The sequence below is a fragment of the Meriones unguiculatus genome, chromosome 6, assembly GCF_030254825.1.
Source record: "Meriones unguiculatus strain TT.TT164.6M chromosome 6, Bangor_MerUng_6.1, whole genome shotgun sequence".
Lineage (NCBI taxonomy): Eukaryota > Metazoa > Chordata > Mammalia > Rodentia > Muridae > Meriones > Meriones unguiculatus.
Genome location: NC_083354.1, coordinates 33944549 through 33966533, shown reverse-complemented (window position 1 = coordinate 33966533; position 21985 = coordinate 33944549). Strand labels below are relative to the sequence as shown.

The 21985-nt window shown below is 47.9% G+C and overlaps 1 protein-coding gene across 1 annotated transcript in view; it reads left to right on the top strand.

Moving 5' to 3' along the window:
* Positions 1–21985, top strand: part of Itga9 (integrin subunit alpha 9) — a 270685-nt gene that overhangs the window by 189366 nt on the left and 59334 nt on the right. The gene's annotated exons all lie outside the window — the stretch shown is intronic.

Here is a 21985-nt window from a genome sequence, read left to right as displayed (position 1 = left end):
AGCGGTAGATCACACCCGCTGTCATCAGTCACTGAGTGTGGCTGTGGAACTAGTCACAGCTCCATCTTCTGATCACCTTGAGAGACTGAGATGAGGGATGAACCCTGTGCCCTTTTACTCCTCTGAGACAAAGGCCTAATGAGGGCCACGGTAGTGGATCAGTGTATTGCTGTTTCTGAGAAATGAATATTTTGAATTTCTAATGAGCCTGGGTCTCCAATCTGGGCTTTGGGGCCTTCGTAGACGGCCACATTAGCTTCCTTTTTATGACAAGTTGCACAAGGACGGGTGGCTTTCTTTGTGTTGTAAAGTGAGTCTTCCCACTAATACCTACCTCTGCCATGGAATGGGTGTTTCCGTTTCTCTCCGGAATCTCTCTTCTCACTTTCAAGGCAAGCCGCGCAAGACAGTGCCAGATGATAAAACCGATCAGCTTTCTAATCTGAACTGAGGGAGGATTTAGACAGTTAATGTGTTTGCATAGCTTTATATTTGAGGGAGTACCTGACCTTTCCTAGGGCGGAAGGCTCAGGGAAGGAACCTGTGAGTCTGGGCATGTGAACAAAGTAGGACATGTCAGAGGAGCTGGGGAGTCAGGCATTGCCAGGGCAGACATGCACCCCATCCTCCCGTAAGGAAGCAAAGCGCAAGTGGCTTTCCTTCACTCTGTAGCTGCTCCTGTTGCAGCAGGCTTGATTGCCATTGTGCTCTGCCGTCTCCGGTGTCTCTTGTTGAGTTAATAGCAGCCCCAGTAAAATGCAGCCCTCAGATGTTTATAGCCACCATGGCCTGGCCATTAAGATGATGAATGAACTCACTGCTCACCCTTGTAAGAGAGCCCTGCAGGGGAAATCAATACTTAGAAAACAGTAAGTCTTTCCGCCCCTTTCCTGTCTTTGATCCCATGCCCTGAGCCCTTGGTGACTTTACCTTGAACTCCCTGCCTCATGGCAGGCAGCGGTCCTCACCTGGCCCTGGTCCAGATGCCGCTCTTACCCCAAATTCTCCTAGGTGCTCACTTCCTGTTGGAGTTGCTTCTGAAAGCCTTACCCCTTCTCCATAACGGGCTAGGAGAAGGTGGAGGAGGGCAGGTACCCCATCTCTGCTTCTTTACCTGTCAGCCCTGCCTGAGTGCTGCCACCAGAGAGATGGCAGCTAGACGGAAGGTCCCTGAGACTGCTGGCTCTTCTGGTGGCTTTGGGCACCAGGAAGTGATGGAGAACCCCAGAGGTCCATGTCCAATCACAGTGTGGGCTGTGCTCTGCGGCAGAGCTCAGCTTTCCTTCGCATGAAAAGCTTCATTTGTGTATTCATGGCGTTTCAAGGGAAGGCTCCAGTCTAGCTGGAGAAATGTCAATAAAGCTGTGACTGCAACAAGGATCAATTAAGAGTGATTCTCGCCACCATGCCACAGGCGTATCTGTGAGAGGGGTTAGTGCATATTAGTGCGCATCCTTCTTCAACTAGACGCAGAGCAGAGTTTAGTCATTTTTCTCCTCCAAAGGGGAAAGGAGGATCCTGCCTAGACTTTAAATCTTTTTTCTCCAGACAACAGAGAGAGAGAGAGTTAAAAAATCAAAACCAAGGTCTGGGAGATGGCTTGGCGGGTAAGAACTTATGAGCAAGCCTGATGGCCTGACTGGATCTCCAGAGCCCCTATCATGGAGGAAGGAGAGAACAGGCTCTACAAAGCTGTCTTCTGACCTCACACCATACACACACACACACATCACAGGTTCACAGTGATAATGAATAAGGAGACTGGAGAGATGGCTCAACAGTTAAGAGGACTTGCTGTTCTTGCAGAAGACAAAATTCAGTTCCCAGAACCCACATCAGATGGCCCCCTCTCACCTGTAACTCCACGCCAAGGGAAGGACTGGCTCTGTTCTGTCCCACCTGGAAGCCGGAAGATGTGCTTTGACCTACAAAGAGCAGACACTGGTTTAGAGCCGCTTAGGAAGCTATTTAAACCCCCAGTCCTTCCCTAGAGGACGAGATGTGGACGGGTGGGTCCAGGAATGAAGGGCAGGTCAAGCCTCAGAGGATACCTGGTGGGTACCACTGTGGACCACAGGGGCCCACACAAACTTGCTGGTGGGGTGTAAACTAGCTAGCCCAACCCCCGTGGCTAAGTGTATGAAGGTTGCTCAGGAAATAGACATAGATCCACGAGGTCTAATGGATAACTCAGGTCTACTCTTGGTGTTCACCTGAAGGACAGCACGTCAACAGATCTCAGAAACGGCTCATCAGTTTTTACAGCTTTGTTTGCAATAGCCAAGTTCCTGAGCCAGCCTAGCTGTGCAGCAGGAGACAAACGGAGAGAGAAAATGTGGCTTTTATACACAGTGGAATGTTTTTCAGCCTTAAGAAAGAAGTTACGTTATTTGTAAGAAAATGGACGCAACTGGAAACAATAATACTGAGCAAATTAAGCCAATCTCAAAAAAAAAAAATGCTCCTCTCTCATCTGTGGTTCCTATATTTTATATGGTGTCATAGAACTATGTGTGTGTGTGTATTAAATGAAAGCGGAAGTGAGATTGTCCAGGGGAACAAAGGGAATAAGGGGAGAGAGCAGCAAAGGAGAAAAATGAAGAGAATGTGTTCAACATCTAACAAACACATGTAAGAAATCTAAATTTAAAATAATATTTTTTGAAATGGGGACCTTGTGTTGGCTTGCTATGCAGGAAGGAGGAGGCGATACAGGCCCTTGACAATCAGCACAGTTGCGCACACGCTGGGAAAAGACAAGAAATTTGAAACCAGGAAAGATTTTCAAGGCTCCAGATGAAACTCCCAGGACCTGCTTAAGGTAGAGAGGGCAAGGCTAGCGATGTGGCTCGGTGGCGGAGCACTTGCTGAGCATGCTCAAAACCAGTGGGTTTGAAAGACTTCGAGGGAAGTGCTTCAGCGTGTTTGAAGGATGTGAACTATGCCTAGGGCCGCAGGCACACAACACCATACCTACCCAAATTTTCTTCCAATTTCGACCCCGTGTGAGGGCAGTAAGGTTGCTGATTTCTGATTTCTTCCTAGAACTGATCTTTAGAGCCGCCTTTTCAGCCAGAGGTAGGAAGGTAGACTGCTGGAAGGAGACTCCGCCCTCCAGGAGGCCAGGAAAGTCAAATGTGCTGGGAGCCCCATCGCCTTCAGTTCCCTCCCTCTGCCGCCAGCCTTGGCATCCCCCCATACGCTATGCCCCCTGCACCTGAATAAGTTTGCCCCATTCTGGTTTGTCTGTCTGTCTCGGTCTCTCTGTCTTTATCCACTGAAACATCTCCGCAGACCTGTGTTTGTTTTTTATTTTGAATACCCTGTAAATGTGACTCTTTAGAAGACTGACTCACCTCAGGTTGCTGGAGCTTATTTAGCCATGGTCATAATAGCCACAAGTGCCAGGGCCTGGACGGCAGAGGCTGCCGATGCAGAGGCTTCAAAGCCCAGCACACAATTCAGACGACCTCGGAGGCGTGAGCTCCCTCCGGGCTTTGCACTACCCTCTTCCTGCTTTGCCTTATCCTCCCTGCGTTACTGTCCTTCCTGGGGACACATTCTCACACAGGGTTTTGTTTTGTTGTTTGTTTTGTTTTCATTTTTCCTGACCCCTGTCTCAGAGTCCTCTTCTGGGCACTCAAGCCTAAAACAGATCCTCATCTCCCCATTTTTAAAAAGACAGGTGTAATTTGTTTTACAACAGACACATCAAGAACCCGACCAGTCAGAATGTTTTAGGGTGTTTCTGTGTGACTCCAATTTCCCCCTCGAATGATGCTGTTTGGTGCCTCATTTGTGTACCATCTCTTTGTAGCATGACCTACCTGAAGTCTGCAAGTCCAGCCTATCTGGTCTTCGAGGTCTGATGAACCCAATCTCGTTAAGTCTGAAGTTTTTGCTCAGTCATTGCTTTCTTTATCATGGACTACTTATACTTAAAATATCAAAGTGCTCGTGTAACTTTTCCTTTAACCTTTTTAAGGAAATGAATTTATCTTTTAAGGAATGGAATATGCTGCTGATTTAATTTCTAATCGTCTGCTTGGTGTGTTTGTCTCTAATCAGGAGCAAGACAGAGCTCTTAGTTTGCTCTCCTATGCAGCCTTTGTCAGGTTCTGATGCTGGACTTTTGCTAGAATTTTCTAAAATAAACAGAAAACCTGATTTTTTTTTTTTTGGGGGGGTGGAGTCTGAAGGCGTGTAGCTGCTATTGCTGCAACAGTGGACAATCGGAAGGACAGCCTTGCTGGGTGTGCATTTTTAAACCACAAAGTATGCTCAGCTCTGACCTCCTAACCTGTTCTATCCCCACAGCAGCTCAGTGTTCACTTGTGAGCTCCACTTTTCTGAGGGGCAAACCAAGACGCAGCTTCTAAGACTGGGTGTTAGGATTCAGGCACAGACAGGCCGACTGCAGAGGTCTCCGGGCTTCTTCGCAGAAAGAGGCTAATCTTCATGTCTGGTGGCCTCCCTGGCTGCCCACCTGGCTTGTAGCCCTCAACGCTGGAGAGCCAGGCGCTTGGTGAATGATGTCTCTCACATTACATCATTACCGGGTTTTCCTGTATAGGGGGGTAGCAGGCAGGAAGTGCTGATGATTTTTCTGGGGCAGCTGTGTTTTGTCTAAACAAGGCTCTCTTTAGTACCCCAGGGGTACTGGCACACAGACCTAACTCCTACCAGGCTCCCACTAGAGGAAGCTTTCCTGTAGTGCCCATGTGTTGCTATGATGGATTCTGGAAGCTGCCAGGGCTTCCCAGCCTTTTGAATTTCTCCTCTGGAATTAATTTGTCCCCAGGTGAACTCAGCTAAAGGAATATCACACTTAAGTGCTTTGCCCTTGAATGGGCCAGGAAGCTGGAAAAAAACAAAACAAAACCACAATCTGCCCATTTTCCCTTCTGCCTGTTGAGTACTGGACACTGGAAAAAGTCATCAGAGGTAGAGTCACACGGCCCAACTGTCTGGCTCTATCTCCAGCTCAGCCATCATTTTCCCAACTCAGGTCCAAATATTGTTAGGGAGGAAAAGCTCCTAGCTGTATGCTCAAGTCACCTGTAAGATGCTAGTGGCACAATACCAAGGAACAGGAACCTCATGAAATTGAACACATGACAACCAGAATCCTATTGCTGACAGATTTTAGTATGTTTATCCTATATTATATGACTAATATCTACTTCTAAGTGAGTAGATACTATATGTGTCTTTCTACTTCCCTCAGGATGATCTTTTCTAGTTCCCACCATTTGCCTGCAAATTTCATGATTTCCTTGTTTTTAACTGCTGAGTAGTATTCCATTATGTAAATGTTCCACAATTTCTGCATCCATCCCTCCATTGAGGGACATCTGGGTTGTTTCCAGATTCTGGCTATCACACACTGTATGCACACCGTGCACAGACATATATGCAGACAAAACATTTGTACACATATGCACATGATGCACAGACATACATGCAGACAAAACATTTGTACACATATGCACGTGATGCACAGACATACATGCAGGCAAAGCATTCCCACACACAAAGAATCAAAAGAAATTTAAAAGAGAAGGAAAGTCTTGTTTTAGGGACCTGAAGCTAGCTGGATGTCCCCTCCATATCCACACCTTCTGGACATCCGTGCCTGTCTTAGTTAGACAGCCTGGGATCTTGGACTCAGCCTTTCCTCTAAGTGAGGTTTTTCAGACTATTACTTTTCCTGTGATTTATTGACCCAAAAGCAAATGGTTGTCTGCCATTTGCAACCCCTGCAAGCAAGGCATGGTGCAGTGGTCCTGGGCAACAGGAAAAAAGACAAGCCACTATGGTTGTGCTTTGGGGGTCACTGATGGTAGTGTTTGGGGCCCTTTGAGAAGCATACAGAAGTTACCCAGCAATGTTCACCCGAAGGACAGGAGACTAGAACATTCTTCATTCACCAACTTCATCCCTGGTTGGTTAAGTTCCGGGCAGAGGACCATTTGAATGTGAGTGTCTCCAGAACAGTCTGTTGAAGACAGCACAGAGCTGGGCTCGGGGCTGGGCCGGGAGGAGTTCACTGCACCTGAGACTTAAGCTAGACCTACATCTGACTGCCCAGCCCAGCCTCATACAGTATGAACCCTGCTTGTCCTTGCTGTCTGTCTTCCAAGCAAAAGATGGCAGCCATTGCCTCTCCATTCATAACTAGGTACTAAGATTTTCCACAACCCCAAAGGGAAAGCAGACCCTGGTAGTTTTCCTTTATCTGTGCTGTCAGCTATTTGTCATTCATTTCTAGTCAAAAATACCAAATTAAAAATTGCAGAGAGAAGCCAGGAGGTGGTGGCACATGCCTTTAATCCTAGCACTTGAGGGCAGAGGCCAGTGAATCGTTATGAGTTCGAGGCCAGCCTGGTCTACAAAGTGAACTCCAGGTCAGCCAGGGCCTCACAGGAAACCATGTCTTAAAAACAATAAAAACAGAAAGAAATGGTTCCTGAGTTTTCTGTTGCACTGGACTCTGACTGACACGCTGAACTCCCATTCCACCCTTCTTCACCTTGGCTGGACCAGGAACCGCATTTCTGTCCAGAGTATGGGTGAGAAGGGTTTGAGGCTAGACCTTGCCTCTTGTCATCTTACATAAGTTAGAAAAATTTAAAGTATGCATGATGGTGCATACTCGTAATCCCAGCACTTGGGAGGTAAAGCGGAAGTTCTAGGCCAGTCTTGGCTATATAGCAAGTGCAAGTCCAATATATTATCTCAAAAATATTTATATAAATAAAAATTAAAGTTTTAATGTGAAAATATCTCAATACAGAACATTAAAACTATACTTTTCAAGAAATTATGATCTACACGCCAGACTTCAGAAAAGGAATTTGTGTTATTTACTTTTATCACAAGTTCCTTCTGCTTATAAAAGGAATCAGACTGGAAAACAATCTCTTTGAGATCAGGTCTAACATAGCCCAGGCTGGCCCTGAACTCCTAATCTTCCTACTTCTACTTCCCAAGTGCTGGGATAGCAGGCTCTGTGCTGGTTAATTTTATGTCAGCTTGACAAAAGCTAGAATAATTTTGGACATGGAAACCTCAATTGATAAAATGCCCCCAAGATTAAATTGGACTGTAGGCCATTCGCATTTTCTTATTGATGATTGATGATTGATGTGGGAAGGTCTATCTCACCTGAGCAGAAAACAGGCTGGCTGCTGGTTCATTCTTTTTTTTTTTTTTTTTTTAATGGAAACAGAGGAGTTGATCTGGGGGAGAAGGGAGGTTTCAGGGAGGGACTGGGAGGAGTGAGAGAGAGGAAACTGCAGTCAGTCTGTAATGTATGAGAGAAAATAAAAGTTAAAAGACAAAAAGGAAAGAAAGAAAGAAAGAAAGAAAGAAAGAAAAGAAAGAAAGAAAGAAAGAAAGAAAGAAAGAAAGAAAGAAAGAAAGGAAGGAAAGAAAGAAAGAACGGGCTGAGTAAGCCATGGAAGCAAGCCAATAAGCAGCCCTCCTTGGTGGCTTCAGTTCCTCCCTCCAGGCTCCTGCCTGACTTCAGTAGGTGGTAGGTGATGGACTATGATGTGTAGCTGAAATCAACCCTTTCCTCCCCGTGCTGCATTTGGTCGATTTATCACATCAAATCGAAACCCCAGCTAAGGCAGGCATGCACCACCACGTCTGGCTCATACTAGAAATTTAAAAGAGAGAAAAAAGCCTTATAAATATAGTTATATGTATTTCAAATAAAAATAAATAGATGTGCTTCTGTAATTTACAAATGTTTAGTTAAGGAGGAATTTCCTCACAAGCTCCCTTCTGTCCGAGTGGCCTCTCCCAGACTGAGCACGCTTTCCCGGCTGAGGCGAAGTGCTTCTCAGAAGGTCTTTATGAAACGCCTTCCTTGTTTTTGTTTCTGTAACGATGTTTATCTTCTATGGGCATGTCTTTTTTACTTGCGGTGCTCTCAGGTACATTAAAGATTCAGGCAAAGTAAATACAGCTGATTCTACCACCTATCCTCTGAGGTGCCATGTTTTTCCACCTTCAGAAGTCTGCTCCTCAGCCCCCAGGGGGCATGAGGACAAGGTGGAAAGGAGGTGCGAAGCCTTCTTTCTGGGAGAAGGGCTGAGTACTCACAGCCTGCTGAAATCTCTGCTGTGCTGTCAGCCTGCTCCTGCAGACAGCAGATCTGTTTCTTGGTCCTTCCATGGATGAAGAGTAGAAAGTGAGCAAACACAAGGTGAAGAGGCAGGGGGGGAGGGGACTCCATCCCTAGCAGGCAGCCCAGGCTCAGGGGACCACATGGTTGGAAGATCTTGGATGTGGTAGTGAGATGCATTGTTGCTGGTAAGGGGTTTATTACAGGGGTCGTCTAAGCCATGGACAAACTGGCATGATAACAGCATGGTGGGGCTCTGAGGAGAGTTTAGTCCCCCACACCAGAGACAGAGGAAATGGAGAGCCATGGGGAAGAAGGTGCGATCTCCTACACCTTTGAATGGATAGAAGTGGTGTCCCAGCAATAGCCTGCAGTCAGGCTGACTCCCAGGACACAGAGAAGGCTGGGGTGGGGGTGGGGGGCACCAGTACCTCCTTTGACTTAAACTCTCTTCCCAGGTGTAAGCTCTGGGCACCTGGCAGTCTGTTAGCTCCAGAGTCACAGTGTCTGCCAGCTTGGATATCCGAGAGAGAGGAGGGCTGCTGCAGGTATGACGGCTTGACCAGCAGCTAGATTCTGGCATTCTTCTTACAGTGATAACAGATGCCCTTTCCTGAGTGCTATGTAGGACTCAACAGGGCTCCAAGAGGCTCTCCAAGACGTTGCCCTATCAGTGTACAAACGACCCCACCACTTGTTGGGTTAATACAATAATAGCTCTTACTGCTCCTAACTGTCCACATTACTGAGCAGGTTTCCAGCTGTGAGCCAGGTTCGGTCTCTTGGCTGACCTTGCTCTTAAGTCTGCGGTTACCCAGCAGATCGGCTGGAAGCTAGCCGTGGTCTGTAGCTGGCATCTCTCAGTGAGCTAGCCGTTGCTCGCATGGTCTTGGCAGCATTCCAAAAGAGCAAGCAGAAGCCCCAAGGCCTCCTGGACCAGGGCTTGCGCTAGCCATAGCATCACTTCAGGGGCATTCTGGTGGTTGGATCCAGCCATAAGTCCTGCTGAAATTCAGAGTGCAAAAAGCAAGTTGACCTCATGATAGGAACAGTCAAAGGTCAAGCAGGAAGGAAATAAGGATAAAGGAAGACTACAGAATCATGGCCACTTTTACAAGCTATCTACCCCCATTCCTAAGGGGTAGGTGCGTTTGTAGCAATGTTTTTCAAAGGGCAACTTGTTCCCCAGGTGACATCTGGCAAATAGTTGTCATGGATAAGTTGGTTCTACTAGGAGCTAGCTGGTAGGAGCCAGAGGTGTTTGCTAGGGATGCAGGGTTGCAGGGGTGCTCTGACGTCTCTCGTAGCTGGAGAATTGGGGGGAGCTACTGGAAGGAGGCCATTATTTTCCCATCAGGTCCCAGCAGTAGGTGACTTGGGTGTCACATGCCACAGTGACCAGCTTCCTCTACAGCAAGCCATCCAAGAGCATGAAAACCAGGCAGAAGCTGGCCTCCAGTGACCCCCATCTGAGAGGCCACACCGAAATTCCTCTACTGCCTCTGTTCTTCAGAAGTAGGTCATTAAATCTGGCCACAGTCAGGGGAAGCCCGACTCCTCCTCCCAGAAAGAGCATCAGATAGGTCCCGGGAGCTATTTAAAGCCACCGTACTAAGAGCTGACAGTCAGGACTTACGAGTTAAACACCGAGTTTAGCACAACAGTAGCTAGCAGCCATTAGAAGCAGAATCTCAGCCACATCTCGCTCAAGCACCCAGGGCCTGGGGACACAAGCTGCCACCAAGTCCTCCTCAGAGGTAGGCCTCCCCTCAGGGAGTTCTGCAGCACGGCAGAAGGTCCTGTCAAGTTCACACTTTCACATGTTCCGCTCTCAAGTGTTCTAGCGAGTATCCCACAGTACCCTTTGTGCTTGGAGCATCTTGACCTTTCCTCCCTGCACAGAGGAACTGGGTCTCAGTGCTACAGCAGGCAGGCTACCTCAGGGGCCAGTTTCCACCCTGCCCTGCTGCCCGCTTGCACAGGCCTCAGAACCGTAGGATATTTGTACCTGTTTTATTTCTTTTTGTGCCAAACAGTAGAAGACCCAATCTCCCTTACCACGAGTGGACAGAGAAATTGCTGTTCTGCAAAGTGAAGGGCTAAGGTTTACTTGGGCCTCAGCTTCCTGCTGGACCTCTGGAGTCCTTGTGGTGTGTCTCCATCTGCCAGCTTCTTTTTCTGCTTCAGGTCCACGTCCAGACAGCCTGTCCCCTGAGGGTGGCAAGAGCATTGCCAGGTCACCATGAGGAAGCGCTTTGATTTCACTAAGTTCCAGGGAAGTTTCAGAGTCTCGCCGGGCTGATTGGCGTAGTGTGGGTCAGGCAGTCCTGTGTTGCTGAGCTGGGAATGAGAGCGAGTGCCGTGTGTGCTGGCAGGCTGAGAGCAGGGTAGCGTGGTGAGTGCAGCAGATGGAGACGGGTGTCTGCCATAGCATCATTTTCCCGTTTACCAGTGAAGAGAACTGGGACTCCGAGCTGAAGCTTGGCTGAGGTCTTCCTCTGAGCACAGGTCCGGGAGGAGTCCTGTCTTCCTGTCACTCCCCCCATCCCCCACTCCCCACCAAGGTCCCATTCCTTTTAGAGGACCTATTGTGGGGACGTGGCTGCTAGTAGGTTTCTTATGGATACACACACACACACACACACACACACACACACACACACGCACATGTGAGCAGCCCCAAATAACAGAAAACAACTAAAATAAAGGCATGGACCTGGGAAAGAGATGAGATCGGAGCCACCAGAGGGGGCTGGGTAGGGTGGATAGATATGAACAATATATGTTACTATAAGGGTGCGAGACTTTGAAAGAATAAAATTGTCGTTTGATTTCTAATCATCTGCTGAGCTATGTCGATGCCTCCTTCCCCGGAGGCCCTCACCTAGAAGGTTCTAGATGAAGGGGCTGCCTTTTGGCTCCAAGGGCAGCAGAGGACAGCGGATGGAGCCACATAAGGAGGAGGGACTCAAAGAGACAAAACCAAACCAGAACCCTCGCCTCAGAGAGACAGGCTGAGGGAATGGGTGAGGGAGCAGGAACCACCGGAGTGGCCCAAGTGGGAGCCGCTTTCAGCCCTTGTTCAAGAAGCCAATGGCAGGGCAAGAGATTGGAGCCTTATGCCAAGAAAAGCTCTCCCTGGTTTTTCCAAAAAGCCTGGAGAGCTTTTTTGACCCAGGGGTGCCAAGACAGAAGGTGACTGTGCAAGGGTGTCCTGGGTATTCACTGCCAAAGCGGCCTCAGAAGACAGCCCTGGCCAGAACACACATGTTGCGTGGAGCCAAGCTAGGCCGGATTGGAATCTCGGTTTCAGCCAATTGATCGCCACTGTGGCGAGTTGCCCAGTCTCGAGTCCTCCTTTTCCTCATCTGGGCAGTGGAGACTGCAAGGCTTACCTTACAGTGTCCAGATTAAATTAAAAAAGGCCTGGCTTAAAGAAGCTACAGGTTGACGTCTCTTACCCAAAATCCTTGATTCAGAGCTGTTTCAGATGTCAAATGCTTTAGACTCGGGATGCCCAACTTGAACCTGGAAATGGCAGGCCATTCCCTTCTCCGCTGGTCTCCTCACTGCAGAGCCATATGAAGTCTACTTTCCAGCCCCGTGTTTTCATGAGGGGAGCTGGTGAGTGCTGGCTCAGGAAGGACTTTCATCCATCAGAGGTAGTTAGTCCTCAAGCCTTCCTACCCTGCCTCACACTCTGAGCTACGAGGCACATTCAGGTGTCTGGTGGACCAGCACATCAGTGACCACCCTTGCCTGTGATTACCCTCAGAGGTCCAGCCCAGCCCAGGAAGACACTTCCCATCCAAGGACAGGAAGCACCCCGGGTGTCTCTTGGGATCTAACCGTCGTGCCCACTGAATAACTTCCTTACATCTGATGGGTTCCAACCCATCAAGAAAGCCATGGGCTCCCTAGTCAGTCAGAGGCTGGCTGAGCATCCGTCCATAAGCTGCCTGCAGTTTGGCAGGCTATCCAGTGACAGACTCGCTCCAATGAGTGAGACAGGCAGGTGATTTGAAACGAAGGGAAGAAAATGTCTTCCTCAGACCCTCCAGAGCCCCCTCTCAGACTGACACCCTCGTGTGAGTAGTGTGTGGTCACCCCTTCTCAGCCTGATGCCCTCTGGAATGCAGTCTGTGATCTGGATCAGACCACCAGTTGAGCTTCAGCTTTCCTGAAGGACCCTGGACATGTATGACCTTGGATGAGTTTCCTAACCCTCAATGAACCCCAGAATCCTCACCTAAAACACAGGGTGGTCATACACGAATCCTGTGGGATTGTTGAGAGGCACACTGTGATATTCAAACAGCCTAGAATCACCGTGGAAGAGGGATTATCGAGACCAGGTGGGCCATGGCTGTCCCTGGGAGCTTGTCTGGTTGCCTTAGCTGATAAAAAACACACAGGCTGACGGCAGGCAGCACCAGTCCAGACTGTGGGGCCCAGACTGTGGAAGAGCAGAGAGAGCCAGCTCTGCATTCAGCATCCTCTGGTCCCTCTGCCCTCGGCTCTCCATGTGATGTAACTTCCTGCCTTGAGTTCCTGCAATGATGGGCAGTACCCTGAAACTGTAAACTGAATAAATGTTCTCCCCTTAGCTGCTTTCTGGAAGGTGGTTTTCTTTTCTTTTTTTTTTTTTTTTTTTTTTTTTTTTTTTTAATACAGCCACAGAAATAAGACCAGCAGAAATGCAGTACCCACCTGAATGTGGACAGAGCCCACATTAGCTCTGTCCTCTTAGTTTCCAGGCAGTCTGAGCAGGTTGTGGATCTTACTCTGAGGCAGTATGAATACCACGAGCATCTATCAACATGTGGGTGACAGAACCAAAAATATTTGAGAACAATTTTCTGAGTCCTCTCTGGATCCTAATAGCCACAATGACAACCTGAGATATTAAATGCAGGACTTTCCAGGTTCCCACTTCCTCCCCCTGAGAAAACTGTCAAGAAGAGGCAGCTGGAGCATGAACATCAGCAGCCCAGCTCTCTCCTCGGAGACTCCCACAAGCGATGCATCAGTCAGCCTCCCTGAGCACACAAAGAAAACTCTCAGAAGCAATAACATGACGAGTCTGAGCTTTAAGAGGCACTTAAGCGAATTAAGATCAATAAGCAATCAAGTACGGCATGTTAGTTGGCATGCCGAATGTTTCACTGGTGGACGTCTCTGTTTCAGAAGATACTGGTCTCTGAGGACAGGAAGCTCGTGAGGAAGCGTCTCTGTCCTGCAACATGTGCTAGGATATGAGGTTTGTAAAACATGGAGCTATTCCCTCAGGGTCTGACCTCAAGCAGCTGTCTCCACGGGTGTTTGTGTGGGCGTCTGTTTCTTACTTTCTTACATTGAGGTCCTACCCTCCTTCATTTGCTGTGACAAATACTGTAATCCAAGGCAACTTAGAGAAAGAAAGGGTTCATCATTTGCCTTTCATTTCCAGGTCACAAACCATTGCTGATGAAAGTCAGGACAGGCAGTCATGCAGGAGTTTGAGGCAGAAACCAAGGGGGAATGCTTCTTGCCGGCTCACTCCTAGGCTCTAGCTCCTGCCCAGGAAAGTGCTGCCCACAGGGGGCTACGCTCTCCTCCAGCAGGTAGCAGTCAAGACAACCAGTCCCTCACAGGGCCACCCATGGGCTAATGCAATCTAGGCAATTCTCCAATGGATGATTTTAGGCTTTCCTCTCAGATGATTCTAGGTTGTGTAAAATTGACAAAGCTAACTAGGACAGTTCTCTACAATAAAATCCTGACAAAAATATCATGTAATAATTTCCTAGGTAGTGCACATAGGGGAATGAGGAAGTAAGCCTGGGCAGGCATGCTACCAAATAACATACTCATGAGGGAAAAGGTGAGGGACTCTGGTACAATCCAAGGTATAATTGTCTGAGACAAGGGACTGTAAGAGTTCTCTTGAAGGGATTCCTGGGCACTGCTGTCTCCTGTCTCCAGGCAAGGATGGTTCTAAGAAGCAGTGGTCATCCTCACACACACTGGTGCTAGTGTGGGATGCAGCAGAGTGCACTGTGAGCCCTGTGAGGACACTGACAGAGCTGTGGCAGCCTGGGCAGCACCCTCCCCACAGCCTGTTCTTGGAGAGTTGCTGTGTGGTCAGTCCAGCCATGTGAAGCAGGACCAAAACAAAACAAACAAACAAAAAACCCAAATTGAAAAAACAAGACCCGGGAAAACACCTTGAAAATGAAGAAAAATAGGAATAAGCAAAACTGTCCAGAGCAGCCAAGACACATAAAAAATGTTGGTCATCCAATTAGCTCTGCAGTATCAGCGGCAGGTCATGAACAAGCCTGCCCATCCACCTCACCCCAGCTGCTGAGGCAGCTCCTAATTTTCTCAAGTCTATCGTGTTACACGCAGCACAGACATGCTGTGCCTTAACCAGTTCACAGCATTGTGGCTTGGCCTTTTTTTCCCAAAGGACCAGAAAAAGTCATTAAGTTCCACACAGAGCTCTAGCAAAATAGAGTTTGAAACCTGGTCATTAAGACACCCTAGAGCAACCCTCATTATTTGTATGGGCCACTCGTTCCAGGAAACTGGCTAGTTAACCAAAGACGCTGAAACCAAATGTGGAAGACCAAGAATAAAGCTGGAAAGCAGAGCCTATCTCCAAGGCATACGGACTCCAGCATCTAACTATGTTCGTATGTTATTTTTTTAGTACTATTTTATGTGTAATTAATGTTTTGCCAGCTTGTATATATATGTACCAGAAGAGGGCGGCAGATCCCCTGGACCTGGAGTAACAGGTGATTGAGAGTCATCACACAGCGCTGGGCACTGAACCCAGGTCCTCTGCAGGAGCAGCCAGTGCTTTTGACCACTTGGGCCACCGCTTCTGCGTGTAGTTGCTATTTCTCAGCTCAGAGCTCCTGTACAAGTGTCGTTCAACTATTCTAATGATGCATCAACCACTGAAGTTCTTGGCTTCAGACTTTCAGGCACTGTGCCCATGATTGCACACCCTGAACTAAGGCCTGTGCTCCCTTCTCTCTCCTATGGGAAACTTAAAAGCTTAAGACTCGGCTGGTATATGATTCACTATTGCATCAGCTGCCAAGACAATGGTTTTATGTGTGTGTGACTTCAGGTTAGCTCTTGAAGTCCTGTCCATGCATGGCGCTGTTGAAAAGCGATGCCTCTTGAGGAGGTTGGACTTGGTGGGAGGATGTTCTATCATTGCGGGCCTGGCCTTGAACATGATATCGGGACCTGGACCCCTTCCCCACTCTCATCTCCTTGACTTGGTGAGGTAAGCACGCTGGCTCCATTCCACACTCCCACCAAGATGCCCTACCATGGGCTAGTTGATCATGAGCTGAAACTATGAGCCAAAGCCATTTCTACCTTCACATTGGGTTTCTTAGATATCTGTCACAGTGACAAAGCTGATTAGAACACATGTTTAAACACCAGAAAATCCCCAAGGAGAGGGCTGCATCTGTGTACCTGCAATTCTGACTCATGAGATGGGCACAACAACATCTTCCAAATAAATCTATGACAGAGCTAGCCACGGGGCCCTGGGCACGGCCCTTGCATCTGCCAGGTAACGCTCTGAACGAGAGCCCTCTCCACTCTACCAGGCAGCTTGAGGGCGGGGATTTCAGTTATTGTCATTCACGACGGCACTGACCTGTGTATTCGATGATGGGCCAGTCTCCACCATGACGTGAGTGTCTGTATGACTCAAGTCTAGTACAGCCAGTTTTAGATTCTGTAATCTTAAAGTACTTACAGATTTGACGATTCATTCCAAAGGAAGAGAAAATGACAGCAGTAATGCTGAACTGTAGAATGGAGTTTACAGAATGGAGTGGGGAGGTCTGGCGCTTTTCTTATAAAGAGTTACCCATTCCATCTTCTTGAGCACAGACTGCCCGAACACTCAGACAGTAATCACTCTATTCTCAGTTCTTCCTCCTCCTTTCTGCCCGGACAGGCATCCTCCTGAGAGACAACAATGACAGGATTACAAAGGCATATGGCCCAATAAAGGGCATTTGTGGATACTCCATGGATAATAATTCATGAAGAAATTGACCAAAGGCATGTGAAAATTGAAAACATGCCTGTTTCACATATGAGAATTAGTTTTACCAAAGCTTTTTCCTGTTGTAGCAACGTAAAAGGCACAGGATGCATGGATGGATGGATTGATGGATGGATGGGGGGGGTGGATGGGTGGGTAAATGGATGGAGAGATGGATACATAGGTGGCTGGGTAGGTAGATGATGGATTGATAGATGGATGGATGATGGATGGACGGGTGGAGAGATAGATACATAGATAGGTGGCTGGATAGGTAAATGGATGGGTGGGTGGGTAGATGATGGATGGATAGATGGATGGATGGATGCATGATGGATGGGTGGAGAGATGGCTAGATAGGTGGCTGGATGGGTAGTTGATAAATGGATAGATGCATGGATGAATGAATGGATGATGGATAGATGGATGGACAGATTTTCTCTGAGACAAGCAGGAGCCCTAGGGTTAGAGCTCATCTGAGTTGTCTACAGCGTTGTGCTGTGAATGCACCCAAGCTCAGCTGACTCACTGTTGTCAGTGCATGGTGAGCAGGGAATTTGACACCTAAGGCTTTGATCTGTGAGGGCTCACACATCAGTGCACAGGAGTTGAGCTACCGCCACACTTACATGCCTCAAAGGAGCTGGTGTTTCTCTTCTGGGTAGCATATGCTGTAACCCCCACACTGGTGGTTGCTGCTTTAGCCTTGAGAGCAAGAATTTCATAGAGGACTCACACTCAGGATTCTTCCTAAAAAGCCTTATGCTGAGCTAGTGTGGTGAAATGGATCTGCAGTCCTGAGAGTCAGGAGGTAGAAGCAAGAGGATTTAGAGTCCAGGTCTAGCCTTGACTACATAGTGAGACCCTAGCTGGAGAAAAACAAGAACCCCACAGTGGAGAAGAGGGCCTAAAGTCCACTAGAGGACCTTAACGCTGCCTGATTTCCAGAGTTCTTAACTCTAGAGCCCATAAGAACCAGGCAGGCAGCTTTCTGCCAGTGCATACCCAGGCTGCCCAGCGTGGCTCAGTGCCACACAGGGGCCTCTGTGTGGTCTTTATAACAAAGCTCTCTGCCGCTGTCTTCTCTGCAGCATCAAATAGATTAGAGAGGTGCCACTGTTTGGTGACCTGAAGCTCTCTGCCAGGGCCTGGGGCTTGGTGAAAGCAGCATGCACTTGATTTTTTTTTTTTTTTAAATCATGTCCTTAGCCAGGACTTGTGCACAGCTGCCCTCCCAGAAGAGTCTGCTCCCTGTTAGGAATCGGTGACAAGTGTTCATTGATTATCATCTCTGAGGGCTGCTAAGAGAAAGGAAAGTGATGCAAAGTGAGGCAATAAACAGAGCAGAGTGAGGGAGGTGACGTCAGTAATTCCAGAGCATCCCTTTAAGATGGATCCCACAACCAGGTGCAGTGGCACACACCTGTAATCCCCGGCACTCAGGCAGGAAAAGGCAGGCCGATCTCTGAGTTCCAGGCCAAGACTAGTCTACAAAGTGAGTCCAGGACAGCTAAGGCTACATAGAGAAACCCTGTCTTGAAAAACAAAACAAAACAAAACAAAAACCACAAAACAACAACAAAAAGTCACATTCCATGAGCACTCCACGTTTGTCTACCTGTTGAGGCTAGATTGTTCCCTGATGTACTAGATTGTTCCCTGCTGTATTTGCTGTTCCCTCAAAATCGGGCATCCCTTCCCCACCATCAGTCCAGTGGCCTCTGTCCTGTGCCTGGCACTTTGTAGGCTAGAGGAACAATGAGCGAGCATGTGAATCGCTGAATAAATGAATGTGTTGGTGGATGCAAAGACAGCATAAGGCAATGTTGAAGGACCAGACACCACGCACACATTACCTGTAACATAGGTCAGAGCCTCAGGCTATTTACAAAATGTTCAAGTGAGAGGTCTTTCTCACACCCATGTTGTGGTCTGTGTAGACCAGGAGATAGGGGATTTATGTTTAAAGAGTCCAGGAGGAGAGGCAGGTCTGAGCACGCATCCAGAGGCCCACTTAAATTGGCTCCATCCTTTGCTCAGTAGGAACCCTCCAGCAAGTAACAGAATGCCTTTGCACTCCAGTGTCCTCCTTGTAAAATGAGAATGAAGAGGGAATCAGAGTCCTTACACAGTGGTCCTTACACACTGCCTGGCATGTTGCAGAGCCATTGATAAGCAAAGGTCATCTTCAAAAGCCATCCTCATCCTTCAGCCCCAGCTGGGCCCTCCAGCGTCATCTCAGGCAGGTGATAAAATTCAGGCTCATAGAAAGCCTTGTTTATTTACACAACGGCACACATAGCCATTTCGTATGTGAACCAACAGTCAAAGCCTACGTGTGAATGCCAAAGCACGCTAGCTTCCTGAGCTGCAGGCTCGCATGTGTTTCTCCAACAGCAGGTCCTGTCCAGGTCCTGTCCAAAGACTGGACCTCTCAGAGCAGAACTATCCCGTGATGAGGCCGGCTGGCTCATCATTGAAGGGAACCGATAAAGTCTTCTCTGGGAGTAACCCTTCTTTCTGTTGAACCGGGTCTTTGGGAACTTTGCCTCTGGCTCCTCTGTCAGTTAGGGAGTTTGGGCTAGGACACCTCCAAATGGAACCCCATGAAAGCACACTAAGGAAAGGATCTTAGAGGAGCATCAAATCAATAGCCAGACATGGAGACCTGAGGGTGGTCTTCAGTTTGGCAAACACATGTAGGAGCTAGAAGATGCAAAGTCAAAACTCCAGGTTCAAACTGACTCTGAGTAGTCCCACCAGGGGACTCGCAGACACTGTTTCCAATGACGGCTACACTGGTGGCTGAGTGAGGCCCTTGTCTAAGTCTGAAATCAGACCCTCCTGTGAATGAGAGGAAGGAGGCCAAAAGGCCGGAGAGGCTCACTGCCTTCATTGTCTGATCTTCTCAACACCCCCACTTTGTTACGGAGTCTGGAACCTGGCTCTGCTGGCCTTGTGCCCAGAACTGGGGCAGCCAAGGTATGTCTGGAAAAGAAGGCTTCTTCAAGGCAAGCATCCCTCGTGCCAGGCAGGCCAGTAAAATGAGCTGCTGTTTGCAGCCCCCTCCCTGCAGGCTCGCAGAAGCCAAGCTCGCTCACTCACTCAATGCAAAGTCAACAGCTGGTGAATGCCAGGCACTGAGAATGTAGAAGCAAGTGTGTACAGACCGAGGATGCCTCTGGTGTTAATTGAAGATTTCCTATCTTGTGCATGATATGTATTGCTATGGCATTTCACTTGGATCATAATTACCTGTGATGTCCACAGAGGGACCTTGTCAACTGTCTTTGCTAGCCAGGGAAAAGTGGGGCTGGGAAGCAGGCCAGTTAGTGAGTCGGCCTGAAGTCCAGTCCAAGATTTCGTAGTCAAAATATTTTCAAAAGATTTTGTTGGGATTTTGCTTGCGAAATAAATAAAAAAACTTGTGAAAACAGGTTGGCTTTAAGCTACGTTTAAAGTCGCTTGGCATTTTTATTATGACTGTCGAAGATATCTTAGATACAAGGTAGAAGCCTGTGGCATGGTTAGCCTCTCCAAAAGGGTCCTGCCAGGGGCTGCAGAGATGCCTCAGCGGTTAGGAGCACTTGTTACTCTTTCAGAGGACCAGGTCTCACTTCCCAACACCCACGGGGAAGCCCTCAACCACCTGTAACTCCAATCCCAAGGTGTCCAGTGTCCTTTTCTGGCCTCTGGGAGTACCAGGCATGCACAGGGTACACACACATACATGTAGGCAAAATATCCATACACATAAAAGAACAAAACAAATAAATCTATTTTAAAAGTGAAGTAACACTGCCCTGAATAATTAAGTAAGAAAAGTGACAGAGTAGTGGGTAAAAAGTTATTATGTGGGAGTTTTCTTAATATATGATACCCTACACCTTCTAAAGGCTAGTGTGTGTGTGTGTGTGTGTGTGTGTGTGTGTGTGTGTGTGTAGTGTGGTGTGGTGTGTGTGTGTGTAGGTCACAAGATGACCTGTAATAGTCATCTCTCTCGTCCACCATGTGGGTTCTGGGGATTGAACTCTTGCTCATCAGGCTTGGCAGCAAGTGCCTTTACCCACTGAACCATCTTGCCAGCCCAGTCTTCTTGCCTGGAATACACGAGTCCCAGTTTCAAAACACATTCACACATGCAAGGGGTTGGGGAAGAAAGAGAATGAATGATCAGAGTTTCCTCTGAGATTACACATTTAATAAATTGCAGCTCAGGAATCTGCTTTTTCAAATTCTTCTGTGGTGACACGATGCAGCTGATCTCAGGTCTGGATGTGAGGACCGCTAGCTTTGGGCACAGCCAGCACTGGGAAATTTAAAATCAGTCACATCAGTTATTCTCAAGGTGTTGAAAGGACTCACGGGGCTTCCCTCCTACATTAGTTTATCTCCTATTCTTTGTGTGGTTGTATCTTTCAATTTGGGGTGTTACACTGCATTGCTACTTTCTAAGATAAATTGTTTTAATGTTTAACAAGGTACTTAAGTCGTTAAATTTCACTTAATGAATTTTCACAAGATGGCCAAACCTATGTAAGTAGCACCCAAATCAAGAAACAAACAAACAAACAAAAACAAAACAACAACAAAAACCATCCTGGGGCTGGAGAGATGGCTCAGCTGTGAAGAGGAAGTGCTGCCCCTGAAGAGGACCTGAGTTCGGTTCCCAGGACCCCCGTGGTGGCTCATGAGTGCCTGCAGTTCCAGCTCCAAGGTCTGCTTGAGAACCAAGCGCATATGGTTGCATCCACAGACACATAAAATAAACTCATTTTTTTTTTAATTTAAAAGCATCCCCAAACGTTCCAGAAACTGTGCTGTTTTGTGACTTCTGAGTCTGAATTGTGTCATTTCTGTTTCCGTGTGTCTGACTGAGCTCATAAAATGCATTAATGTCAGGATGTGTCCATGAATTGGTGTGTTGTGGCAAGTGCTTGTATTTTTAAATATGTATGTCATATGAATGTGAGCGTGCCCGAGTGCATGTATGCGCACGCACTCAGAAGGTGTGTCAGATCCTCTGGAACGGGAGTTACAGGCGGTTGTGAACCTTCATGTAGGTTCTGGGAATCACACCCTTGCTCTCTACGAGAGCAGTAAGTACTCTGAACTTCTGAGCCGTGTCTTCTGCCCAAACGTTCATGTTATTGATTTTAAACATTTATAGGAGTGTGAAAAGTAGAATGTGAAAGTTGGGGGCAAGAGCAAGTGTGGTGGTGTGTGCTGGAAATTTTAGGAGGTGGAGGCAGGGGGTTAGAAACAGGAGGATGTCCTCAGCTACACAGTGAGTTCAGAGCCAGCCTGGGCTGAATGAGAGCCTGACTCAGTACAAAGAAATGTGGCTGGAAGGAGCATGTGGCGTTCCAGTGCCTGAGTCTTGATGCTGTTGTCTTCAGCCGTGCTCATTGGTCTGGGCCACGAAAGGAGTGAGGGTATCGCCTCCAGAGCAGCCAAGTCTTATCCAGACTCTTGCCGGCTTCAGCCTCGTCAGCTGAATGATGCTGGCGATGTCCCATGACTTCACTGAACTCCAAACTCCAGACATGGAGCACAAAGATGGCACTCAGCAGGGGTTGGCTCTCTGTTACTTTTTGGTGATATCCTAATTTGGTCTCATGAGCTCAGAGTGCCTCCTGGATTCTCTGACCGCGGCTGGTAACCTTATTGCCTGAGCGAGATAGAGCAGCTTCCTGTAGCTTCTCTCTGCATTCTCTCAAGCCAGTGTTTACTGACCTAGCCTACGCTGGTAACACTGTAAATGCAGCCTCACCCTGGCATCTGCT